The sequence below is a fragment of the Heliangelus exortis genome, chromosome 1 (genome assembly GCF_036169615.1).
Source record: "Heliangelus exortis chromosome 1, bHelExo1.hap1, whole genome shotgun sequence".
Classification (NCBI taxonomy): Eukaryota; Metazoa; Chordata; class Aves; order Apodiformes; family Trochilidae; genus Heliangelus; species Heliangelus exortis.
In genome coordinates this window covers 164,757,629-164,767,742 of record NC_092422.1, presented here as the reverse complement: position 1 = coordinate 164,767,742, position 10,114 = coordinate 164,757,629, and the positions used below count along the sequence as shown (strand labels likewise).

General features: G+C 42.8%; 1 long non-coding RNA gene across 1 annotated transcript; it reads right to left on the bottom strand.

Annotated features, from left to right (window-relative positions):
• Positions 1–801: 801 nt before the first annotated feature.
• On the bottom strand, positions 802–9,641 carry LOC139798499 (uncharacterized). The gene is made up of 3 exons (XR_011726842.1): positions 9,509–9,641; positions 1,154–1,252; positions 802–1,046 (listed from the first exon to the last, which is right to left on the bottom strand). It is a non-coding gene; the product is annotated as an uncharacterized lncRNA (long non-coding RNA).
• Positions 9,642–10,114: the final 473 nt, after the last annotated feature.

The following is a 10,114-nucleotide window of genomic DNA, read 5'->3' as shown; positions in this document are numbered from 1 at the left end:
TGCTTTGTAGAGGTACCATATGTCACTGGGAGGTGAGTTTGCCTGTCTGGGGTTTTTCTCTCATCAATCAGGTTCCCTCTCATGGCTTTGGCATTGCCCTGCTTGGGTATTCTGGAAAAATCTTCCCTTCAGTGGTGAGCATGTTCTCTCAACAACCAAGATTAAAGTAGGTGAAACCTCTGCAGTGAAGCTTGTCTTTCTTGAACTGGGGACCCCAAAACTGGATGCAATATTCCAGGAGTGGTCTCACCAGGGCAGAGTAGAGGGGGAGGAGAACATCCCTAGACCTGCTGGAAACACTTTGGATCCCATTGGCCATCTTGGCGACAAGGGCACATTGCTGTCCTATGGAGAACTTATTGGCCACTAAGACCTTCATTCCTAAAAAGTTCTTCTGCTTGTTCTTCCCCCCACTCTTGTATTTGTCCATTAGTATTTCTTTATAGCTGTCTGCCAGTGAACCATTCCATTCCTCCACTTGATACACCATCAGGAAACAAATTTAAGTTTAATTTAACCCAAGCCTAAATCATCCTTGTTGCACCCATACTATTGTCCTTGTGGCACTGAAATTCTGTCATCTACTGTCAAAAGTGCACATCCTACTGCACTAGGTCAATTCTGGGCCCAGCTTGAGAGGCCCCTACTTTGAAAAGTCAGAACTCATAGAGGTGTAAAACAGCAGCTCACTATGTTTTTGCTGTAAAACATAAACTGTTCTTATTTCAAAAAGTATTATTTCATGTTGCATGTCAGAAAAGTAGGCATACCATGGACAATATGTACTTATTTATTATTTGAGGGAAAGAGGACATGTGGGATGAGTACAGGAGATGGCTCATAATCCCAATAGACAAAGTGCAGTGTCAGGAGAATACATCTTGGCAGATATTTGCACAACCATCATCTTAGAACCCCATTCATTTAACAGAGTTGAGAAGCTATGGTGGCCATCAGGAGGTTTATAGGCTCAGTTTTTGGGAAGTTAACAATGGTACCCAGAGAAGGGGAGACTCAACTTGTACACATCTAGGCAGTCTTTCAGGCTGAAATATAAGATATTCCCTCTGATTCTTAAGCTTCATGCTCATTTCCCTGTCCAGTCCAGTGTCTGGCAAATATTTTGTACCCATTAGCAAGGTAAGATCTGCACCTCCAGTCACCAGTGAACAGAGCCAGCAGACAAGGATTCCCACAGCTCAAGGAGATCAGTATGGCCCATTATTTAAGTCTTCCAGATAACTGGGGCAGTCTGTGGAAGAAAAAAAACCTCTGGAACATTGGAAACAAGATGGAATGTTTAAGTGTGTGCAAGTTTTATAAACAGCCATACAATCTCTAAAGTAAGGCTTGACTGGAAACAGAACACAGGCATCCCCTGTTTTCAGTGTTAGGTTTTAGGGTCTCCTGTGGGCAAGCACACATGTAGGCTGGAAAATGAGATCTGCAGAACCCCCTCGGTTCTTTTTTAGCAGGAAAATGCTAAATTATTAGGAAAATACTCATCACCAGAAGGGGTCTTTCAGGAATGTATGTGTTGTCCCCTTGTGTAGACCATACTTGCTACTCCTGCCTAACCAGCTTGGATGGAGCCAGCAACTTCTCTTAATGCTTGTTTAATTGAAATGCTTGGAATTAGATTAGCTGGACCTCCAAGCAAAAGAAAGATTAATGAAAATTTGCCCTTCCTCCCCCTCCCAAACCTAGATTCCTACTTAAACAGGAAATTTCTTGATAACTGGGCTTTGCCATTATGGCAAGATTTTAACTTGGGTTTGTGGTTTCAAGAAGTGTTCTGCAGCAGCATGAGAAGATGGCTCCAGATGACCTGTATCACATTGGTTTGGAGCTGCTATTTTATCCTACAAGGAGAAAGACTGAAATAATTCAGTCAGACTTCACATCAATCTGGTTAAAATGCTGCAGGCTGAATATGTGTCACAAAAAATTTAATCAAGCCTTATAAAATATGAAAACTTTCCTCTTCAAATCAAGTTTTTAGAAGAATACATATAACTTTGCTCTCTTCTTCTACTTCAGTTGTGACTCTAGTCACTCCTTTCCGAAAAACAGTGGGAAATCAGCACAGTTTGGGAAAAAATAAACAGTATGCAAATTAAATATACAAAATACATTTACAATAATAATTTTTATAAGAAAGTAAAGTAGGACAATCACATAAGCCTTCATCTGTAAGCAATGTAGACAAGCAGTACTTTTGGCTCAATTAATCAAAACATAGACTTTGCAAGTAGAAAGTTTTGGCTGCCCTATCTTGCTGTTCACCTACAGTTAAAGTATTTTAAATTCTGAAGTGTGCAATATTATATATTTTAAAGAAAAAAGTCTTAAATCTATGTGACACATACAATGTTACAAAATCCACATGATCCTATAGTCTGTTCTCATCATGTAGCCATAATAACTAACACTGGATTTTTCACTCATGAGATTAAAAAATGCTCAGAAGGAAAATAGAGAATGGTAAAAGTACACTAAGTGGTATATCTTGTGCACTTCATCGTGTGTGATAAGTACTACACAGATAAGGGAAGGCCTTGATCATGCAGAATTTTGATCATGCTAGAACCACTGGCACAGAGACCAAGGCAGAAAACTATCAAGCTATTACATCTAACGTGTTGATTATAATCAAATGGAGTTCTACCTGAAGTCCCAGAGAAGAAAAATGAGAGGAAAAAAAATGTATATATTAGTTTTATGACTGCAGAGCACATCAAAGAAATCCTCTCACACTTGGGCCGTGAATGGTAGGATAAATGAAACCAAAAAAGCTAAGTCTGCTCTTCTCATTTGTGCAGTTCAGCTTAGGAAAATCACGAAACTCTACCATCTCTTGAGGCAGTCTGCCATCAAAAGGGACAGCTTCACCCAGCCCTTCTGGCCAAGGATCTCCCACATATGGTAGCAGAGCAGTCTTAGGTTAAGTAGGGCCAGCTGTAAAACTGCATCATCAAAAAAAGCCATCTTAAGTGGGTTTTTTTTGGGGGGGGGGCACATCCAGTAACTTGACAGATCGTATAAATCACGTAGGTAACAGAGGAATTACTGCAGCTAACAACACCAGAGTATTTCTGAATGGGGCAGACAGCTGCAGAATGCTGCTTTCCTGCAAAATGCATAAGAACTGCAGTTTAAAAATAAATGCCAATACATAATCATCACACTGACGTGGAAGTTCACACAATCATTGGAGCACTTCCCTAAATCACTCAAGAAATACTGAAGTTGACTCAAGTGAGAAAGGAGTGTTCTCATAAAACTGCCAGGAATGGAACCAGAGCATGATGACATCTGTACTAAAATATTTATGAGTTTGGGATTGTGATAGAGAGTAGAAGCTCTCATTTTGAAGGGAAGGAACTGCATTAGTCCAACACAGTTCATACCAAACCAGGTAGTGTGTCCTCCCTACTTTCTAACTCAACTTCCCTCAGCTGGTCTGTGTCTCCACATCAGCTTCCTTCCCTGAATGCTACTATCATTTCTCATAAATTAATTTAGGCTACATAAACACTCTTCTGTTTCAGTGTTCACCACAGCTGACCATCGCTTGACTTGCTTTCCAATTACCAGGCTCAACCATCTCAGCACCAAACACTTTAATTTAGTCAAGCAAAGTTTTGCTGGTGTGATTGAGACTCTACTTACTGTACTACTTCAGTGCAAACAGAGACCTCTCTAGATCTATCTATGAACTAGAAAGTGTTATGGCCAATGCCCCAAGGGCAGGGCCAGGAGCAGCAGGGTGTCCTGTGACTGCCACAAAGATCTCCATCACTTCCAGACTCAAGAGGTAGGTGTGAGAAGACTCTGTGAGGCACTTGGGAAATCCCTCTGCTGCTGAAAATCCCCCTTTCTATGGAAATAAAATGAGAATGGGGTAGAGATGGGTTTCTGAGTGGAAAAAAAAATCCTAAAAAGATAGCCATGATCAGAAAATCAAGCAGATTGCCACCATCCAAGGAGAGAGGCTCACTTCACTGCTTGAAGTTTTCCAGCAGCAGCTGCAAAGAGGCAAATGCAGACACAAACAATGAACCAGTCATGTTTTATTCTGGAAAGAGTTTCATGCAGTGGATTAAAGCCAGGCAGAGCCCATGTCTTTCACCTCATATACTCCTATGTCCAACCTCTAACACAGAGCAGGAGCTGTAATGCTGAATCACAGTCTGAGACAGTGAGGAAATCTCTGCTGAGCACTTCCTGGGACTGCACTACACTGATGCAGCATGGGCTTCCTGTTCTCCCCAGGAATCCATCACTTCCCTGGGTTTTTTTTTGGAGGAAATATCTTTGGCCTGGATGACGAGCATCTTTTGCTGACCTACACTGTGTGTAATATTACTTTGCAGGCGTAATTGTTTACCTAGGCCCAGATAAAACTGAAGGAAATTGTGTCAGAAGAATGAGGAACTGGGACAGGTCCCTGCAAATATGTGGAGGAATTGTTGCTGATTCCCAGGCACAGAGCAGAGAAATGCAGAGTACCAGTTTAAGGGGGCCATCTCTGGGTGCCTAAGTTAGGGCAGATGAATCCCAGCCAGAAACCACTGGGATGTCTTATGTAGTAGCTGACAAGTTTGTCAAGACTCAGAACTTGGCCCGTGGTTGTGCAGCTGAAGTGATAATTCCTCTGACACCTGTTTCCTGGGAGTGGGCAGGAAAAAGCAGCCACTGCAAGGCACTGTGACAGTCTCAGGTGCTGGAGTTAGCCCAGACTGCCCTGCCTGCTCCTGCAGTGTCTGCTGTATTCAAGTGGAATTCTGTCACTTCCTTTTCCCTGCAGACACCCAGTCACCTTTTGGGAGAAGTGAGACAAGTACAACATTGATACCTGAAATTCTGATGGCTGCTGCCCAAAGGAAGTGACAGGGGCCATTCACCTATTACTGCTCCTCCTTTCTCCCATTCCTTTAACAACACTCCTACAGGTTGCACTGCACCACTTACCATTCCATTAACAGGTTCATAGGGAAGGGCCAGTACTCTGGTCCCATCTTCTCCTGCTCATGCTGCACCCTTGGTAGATAACCTGAACTAATCTGAAGCCTTCCCTCACCTGCTGCAGAGCCCCAGACTTTAAGGCTCTATCAGTATCCTCCAGGCATCTTTCTCTCCTCAGCCCAGACCACCCCCCCAAAAAAAAAAAAAAAAAAAAAAAAAGCTACTTGCCCAGAAACACAAAATGTAAATGTGATATTTATAAGTTTTATTAGAAGCAATAAAAAATGATGATATTTATCTTACAGGAAGCTACTTAGTAAGCAAATACAGCTGAGTTATGACAGGCTACCTTTAGCTTAAAATTAATACATCATAAACATCTAACTCCAGTCATTATAGGAGAGGAAGTTAATCAGAACATAAAAGTTTGTCTAGACATTGTCAGGTGTCAGACTATGGAGACACAAATCTATTTTTTTAGTGCTGCATTAATACTGAAGCAGAATTTTTATTAAATGACAAACCATTCTTAAAGCAAAAAAATCTTCATTCCATTTCACAGGTAAAAATGTCCCCTGTGTATGGGACTGTATGTTACAGACTTTTTAAAAGTTCTAAAAAATATCTCATACACAGCAAATGAAGTTGTTACAGCTCTATACTGAATATGCAGAGTTCATCTGACCTGAGCAACATTGGCATGCTTCAGGATTTACTCTATTTAAAAAAAAAAAAAGAGCAAGCAGCTCTCCTTTCTCCTCTTTCCCTAAATCTTCATGCTCAAAATATTTCCTTCACATTCCTCACTACAACACATTTTGGTTGTTGTAATTTTTCTGATTAAAGATTAAAATTAAGATAAGACAACAGTAATATCTCTGATCATAAGCTGTTTCTAGGAAATGGAAAGAAACAACTTGCATGAGTTTTAATGAATTTTACAGAAAATCACAGAGCATTAAAGAATCTGTCCTAAAATACAATCACAGGGAAGATTTTTTTTATCAACCATGGCACTGACAGTGACCTGTACCACCAGTGACCATCACCAACACAAAGTCCTTGGGCCAACCAGTATTCACCTCATCCTCTGCTCACCTCACCCCAGCAGCCCCTTGGCCCTTTGAGCTCCAGCAGACACCGTCCAGGTGTCCCAAACCTGGCAGAGGGTGTTTGTATTAAAGAACTGGCTAAAGTTTCTTATAGAGACCTTCTGCCAGGCAGGCCTCAAGAAAAACAGACCAATCCAGCAAAATGAAGGTTTAGCACACCTCATAGTCCACAGGGTTGTGGTTGTAGGCTTGCAAAGGGAAAGGTCAGACCAGAAAAATACAGGAATAGGAGCCTGAATGCTAACAAAATGCTATTTGATATCATCTTCACAGCAGCTTCAAGTGAAGGCTCTAGGGAAGAACAGAAAGCAAACAGCAAAAAGGGTCATGTGGAACCACTTGCCTTGCTCCAGAAACCAGAGATGGTTCCCAAAGTGTAATTGAACTAATGTGATTTTTTCCATCAGCACACACCTTATTCAGCCAGCATAAAATTGTGAGGATATTAAACATGCTTATCGAGGGAAGCAGAGTAAAGTATTTTAACATATGATGTTTCAGGGTTTTTTTTTAATTTTAAATTGTTTTGAACTTTGTGTATTGATTTTTATGCTGTGCCTAAGTAGAGTCCTCCAGCAAAGTAAGTTCTGCTGTGATTAATCCCAGAACTTCTGGGGTTTTGGATTTAGTTTCCCTCTGCACATAATTGCAAGATGCTTGACATTTTGATGTGAAACTAATTTGTAAACATGTTTGGTACATATCTTATGATTGAAATACATACAATCATATGAAACATCATATTTGTATGTATAAAACACATACAAGAAGAAGAAACCTTTTATTACCAGACTACTTGATGCAAGCAGAAAATTAATCAAAGTAGGGAAACAAATTGGTGTCTCACTGGCCTATGATCAAGGCATAGGAGTATCTGGTTTGCTCCTTTTACACTACATGGATGTTTCATAAGAACAGCCAAAATTGTAAAATGCTTGAAAGGAACTGTGATCTTCTTAGTAAGCCACTAACTTTTGAAACACGTTGCTTTAACTGTATCCTTCTTCATATTATTCTCAGAGGATACAATCACTTGTAGAGGCAAAGTCTGAATACCCCTTACAAGAACACAGTTGAGGGCAAACTAAATGTACTCTTTTCTTGTGGCCAAAACATTGCCTATACATCCTAAGCAGAAACTGCTTTTAATCCCAGTAAATCCTATTTTAGGTAGGATGCCATTAACATTATTAAATCAGGATGCCATTAGGGGGAACAGCAGCAGCACAGAAACAGTAGTGACATTAGTCATTAGTTGGTCCCAAAATGAAAACACAACCACAATATCTCTATTCCCTGATCTCCCATATTGCTTAATGGGATGCCATCAAGCTCTAGGAATAATTTTCAAGTAGGAGCAGTTCCTCTGCAGCACTGTGCTTAGAAAAGAGCAGGACAGTCTGCCTCAAAATTTCTCCTTGATTTTTCAGCCCTGCTCCATTCAGCTTTGGAAAATTACTTCTCAAGGAATTCCATCCAAAAGCAGAGGACTCATCTTGCTAGGGGTCCAGGGCTACAGCCAGGTCTCTGCAGAAATGAAACAAAATGCTTGGTGTGTTCACTCTCTTGAGGAGCAGGCTCCCAGCTCAACCCAGAAGCTCCCCAGCTCCCCCATACCAGTCAGGCTGCTGGCATCTCATCCCATGCCCACATTCCCATCATTTACTGGTAGCTTACCTGATTCCCCATGATTTATAGAGGTCTCAGACCAGACCCTGCACAGTTTATACTACAAAAACAACTTTCTGCCAGATAACTTATATCTAAATCAATGTCTGGGAGCCAGCCAGAGCATCTTTGACTTCCTACAGGGCAAGCAATTAACACCTCTGCAACCTCTAAACCATCAGGTACATCTTCTATAGATATTTCTACGGAATTTGTAGGGAGCATACAAGAACAGTTCCACACTGCTGAGTAAAAGAGTAGTAGGCTGTGCTGTGGAGCACAGAACCTCAATTATCAAAATTGTTGAATTGCTGGTTTAGTGTCAGTCTTCACTGCTGGCCAACTCATTGGGGCAGTGCCCCAGCTGGCCCCGTCCCTATACTTTTACCTAGGGCATGTATAGAAAAAAAATCATAGACTGGATTGGTACTCAGTTCCTTGAATAAAATGGCCTTTATCCCTTTAAATGATAAGGGTTAATAAACATGCAAAGTGGTTTTTGGTCTGTTGGAAAGACTGACATTACGCTTTGCTCTCCATTTATTGCATGGAAAGAAAGGTTTCAGCCTTCCTTACTGTGTAAGGAAGTTTTTCTTGCTGTGCCAGCCTGGGTTAACTTGAGGCAACCTGTCTGAATACTCATCAGAGATTCATTTCTCAAAACCCTTGCTTAGGGCAATAACTCAAGCCACCTGAACTGTGAACCCAACAGCACAAGATAATTAGAGACCTTTCAAAAATGGCATTCTTATTTATCCTTTACTCATAGCATATCATAGCATGGTTTGGGTTGGAAAAGACCTTAAAAAATCATCTGGTGCCAACCTCCCTGCCATGGGTGGGGTCACCTCCCACCAGACCAGGTTGCTCAAAGCCTCATCCAACCTGGCCTTGAACACTGCCAGGGAGGAGGAATCCACACTTCCTTGGGCAACTTGTGGTGTCTCACCACCCTCACACTAAAGAATTTCTTCCTAGTGTCTAACCTGAATCTCCCTTCTTCCAGTTTAAATCCACTACCCCTAGTCCCACCACTACATTCCCTTGTTAAAAGTCCCTCCCCAGCTTTCTTGATTACCCCATTTAGCTACAGGAAGGCTGCTATGTCACTGTGCACCAAAAATGGGGGCACATGGCTCCCTGTGTGTCCCTCATGCCAACCCAGCTAATCCAGCAGCAGCACGTGTCCAAATTCAGAGAGCTTTGGGTGGACTCATCACCATCACCATGATATGACACAGCACTTTCGGCCCAACCGAGCCCAGCCCAGCCCAGCCCAGCTCACACTGGGCCCTCTCTGGCAACTCATCTCAGGGTCCCCATTGCCCCTGCAGCCATTTACCCCACACGTGGCCCTCAAAGGACATCATTCCCTTCTCCCCTGCTCCTTCTCTGCTGCCCTGTGCCACTCAGGGGGGGTGGCCATGCAAGAGGTGAGCCTGGCATGGAGGGGCCCAGCCAGGGGCAGCAGGAGCCCAGCTGGCACCAGAAGTCCCCACAGATGTGGCAGCATGTCCTGGCCCACTGTCATGGCCAGGCCAGCAAGAAATGTAGTCTCACAGGCTTCTCCTCAAAGGAAAAGGGATATCAGGTGTTCAAAGGTAGTCACTGACATTCCTTCACCAGGGAACAGCAAATGGCTGCCAGGAGAACAACAATGCCTTGAAGACATTACTGTGGTTACTAACAAATTACTGCCTCTCCCCTCAGCAATCCCACCAAGTGATGCAGTGTCTCATACCAACATCCCTCCCACTTACCCAGAGAGGTTCTGGAGTCTCCCATCCCTGGAGACACTCAAAACCCACTTGGACACCATCCAATAGAACCTACTCCAGGTGAACCTTCTCTGGCAGGGGAGTTGGACCAGGGGATTTCCAGAGGTCCCTTCACAACCTCTGACACTCTGTGACTCTGTGATCATAGAATCATAGAATCTGCTGAGTTGGGAGGGACCCATCAAGATCATCAAGCCCAACTCCTGTCCCTGTGTAGGGCACCCAAGAGTCACACCATGTGCCTGATACACACACTGGGTGCACGTGAGGCGCGACGCTGTCAAAATACTGCTCTGAAGAACACAAAACATCCCTCCTGTTAATTTTGTGGATCTCAGGGCTAGCAACAAAAATCTTCCCCAAAAGGATGCTGCAGGGATGTGTGATGCTCCAAAGAGACAGATGTTTTATTGGGATGCAGAAGTTGTGGCCCAGAAACAGGACATTCCTCCTGGATCCTCTCTACAGAAAGACAACAATCTGGGCAGTGAATTGAGGCTCTTCACTGTGTAGCAGAATATTTCAAAAATTTAGGTGTCCTGTGTGTAGACTGGAAATGCAAAGGACCAAGAAGGCACATCTTGTAGT